Below are 3031 nucleotides of genomic sequence, written 5' to 3'. Positions count from 1 at the left end.
TTTGGGATGGTTTTAGAGGCTCTACCAAGAACACAGATGACATTTTAAGGCATTATATAACATCTGAATTTCCAAGGTTTGCCCTCATGAGGTGAAAAGCATATCTAATGTGGAAGCATGCAACTAACAGGGTAACAAAGTTAAATAGCAAAATAAACAAAATCTGAATTTCATGCACTATTAAGGGCTTAGACAAGAGACCAAAGGACAACTGCACCAGAGATATTTTAGGACCCTGCCAGCCATCCTCCATACACCTCAAGAGGAAAAAAAAACATGCTAGAAAACCACATTCAGCAGATGTGCATGGCATACCAGCAAAAGATTCCCGCAGTATTTCCTGACAGTAAGGAATCCTCACTTGCCATCCACTGGGGTCTCAAACGTATAGTCCCACTTTGTGATTTGCCCCAATCCTAAACAAAGTAATAAAATGTATGAAACACCTTGCAAACAGGAAGAAGGGCAGATTAGGAGGATGAGACACAGAGTGCATTATAACAGGCCTCTGCCTTTGAATGTGTGAAAGCCAACCCTCCTCCCCCACTTGCCACAACACAGCTCAAAAAACCAAGCCTCCTAGCTGAAGGTTGGCGACAGCTGCCCTACAGTGCTTCAGGTATTTGACATGTAAGCTAATGCCACAGCCTGATTGGTTGACTCGGTTTAGCAAATAGAGATGCAATGCCTTCTGAGGCTGCAGGTTAAATATAGGATGGCATACTAAGTACTTTTTAAGTGCTTGATTGCCATCTCTTTAAAATTTATCTGTAAAACAAGAGAAAGAGGTGAATTAGTTGAGGTAGAAGGACAAAATAGCCCGAGAGGCACTGAGATTTTGGAAAACAAAATGGCCAGGTTGCTGCTGTAACTTCAGGTACTTCCAAAGGTACGTCTGGTCTGATCTTGCCTGAGTCTTGCAGTTCTGAATTATTTTGTTACTCCTCATATGTGTATCAGAGCCTTCACACTCCTTATTCCACAGCCATTCCTCCTGGATCCAGATGGCAGCAGAAGATGGAAAGGATAGAAGTCCAAGCAGATGGAAAACCATGCAGGGTGTGGAAAATATGGATATTTATGCTTTTCTCCTTTCCTTGCTTACCAGTTTTATTAAAGTTTAATGGTCTCCCAAGCCACCAAAGCCTCCCCAGCTTCCCTCCAGAGAAACGCAGGGCAACAGCCCACAGCTGCAGGTTCTACCCAGGTTATCATGTGATCGTCACAGCCAATCACAGACCAGCGCTCTCAAGTTTCAAAATCTAAATATACCTAAGTGATCCTTTCAGAAAAGAGCACCTGTTGAGGCGAATGCATCAGCGGTACAGTTAGAGGAAGGCAGTGGGGCACGCGTGGTGGGGGTCTCAGGAAAACCAGCGTAACGCCCAAATACAACAGTACCACCCTGTCTGTCAGGCTGTGAGCTTGACAAATGCAGCGGTTTCTGTTTCTGGGTTAGTACTTCTGACCCATGGTAAAGATATGAGTATGAGTGAGTGAGGAGAAGGTGAGCTGAAGGCCTGGAAGGGCTGTGAGCATCAGATCTGTTGAGGTCATCGCTTACAGCTGACCCTGAGCTGGCCACGTCCTGTTAAGAACCAGCTCAACATCATACTGAAGATCTGCGAGCCACAACATAAGAAACATGTACATGCCCCCATAAATATGAACCACAAATGACTTGACATATCCCAGATGTCTCTGTATCTGAAAAACATGAACTGTGATACATCAGAGTTGGATTAAGCACATAAATGAATGAGTCACTCTGTGCACATCTTGACCTCTGCTTTGGAATTAGAATTGAGAACATGATCATACATTTTAGACCACTGAAGGCATGGTACAAATATAGTGTGCATACATTTATGAAGTGTTTAGCTTCACAGTGGTAATGACAATTAAACTTAACCTTTGTCCCTTGTATGTTAACAAATCTATAAAACAGTACGACGGCCACCAACAAGTTGGCTCAAGAGGTAATCCAAATATATACGGTCTTCATGTTGTAGAGTCAAGTATAAATTGCATTCAACCTCTCTCAGGACAAGTGAGTGATAACCGGGTCAGAAAAAGCAGTGGAACACACTGCCACGGGAGTTTTAAACAATCCAAGTGCATAAAAAGGAGTATTGATTTAAAAATACATCAAGTGCTATTTCTAGATAACATACACCATCCAGAGACAGCCATGACAGGATTTAACAGCGAGTTACAAATAAAATGAACCCTAAACATATAGATATGTTGACACAGGACCTAAGACAAAAACAGAAAAACTTAACATATGAACAGTATATATATGATGTGCCACTACTTCTCTGGTACAGTATGCCTTATCTCTGCTGTCACTCTTTGAGGGTGCAGGAGCAGGGTGCTACCCAGGGACCAAGATGGACAGCAGCAGCTGATTGTCGCTCTCTCTCCCCTTCTGGAAAGTGGTAATGGCCCTCCGTTCTATGATGCACTGGGAGACTGCTGCTTGGTCCTCTTCACCAGCTCTGCTAACTCTGCAAAACTGAATAAGTAGTCATGTTTTAAAGGGTGACAATCCAAGAATACAAGTCTCGGCCTGCAATGCCAACACTCATTCAATGGTGCCATTTTTTTAACACATAGATTTTTGCCTCCACTTTAATAAACAAGATGGGAATGATATTTTCTCTTTGGAAGTAGCTTTGAAAAATAAATAACACTGAAAAAGCAACATGATCTTCCAAAAACAATGCCCTATTTTTTCTGGATTATGCAGTCCTGACTATAATTTAATGGACGATATGAGGCAAGTGATTTGCTACAGAACTTAATAGATTTTGAGGGACGGGATCTGGAACTGAACACATTTGGAGACACTGAAATTCACTATCATGAAACGGACGATGGCATTGACCCTGAAAAAAACTTTTTCAAGAACCTTGAAAATAACTGCAAGTATTACACAGATGAGCAGTTTAACAGCAATGTCAAGACTGAAAACAAATTATCACTAATTCACTTTAATAGCAGAAGTCTGTACGCTAACTTTCAGAGT

Source organism: Monopterus albus, unplaced genomic scaffold (assembly GCF_001952655.1).
Source record: "Monopterus albus unplaced genomic scaffold, M_albus_1.0 scaffold318.1, whole genome shotgun sequence".
Lineage (NCBI taxonomy): Eukaryota > Metazoa > Chordata > Actinopteri > Synbranchiformes > Synbranchidae > Monopterus > Monopterus albus.
This window is presented reverse-complemented; position numbering follows the sequence as displayed.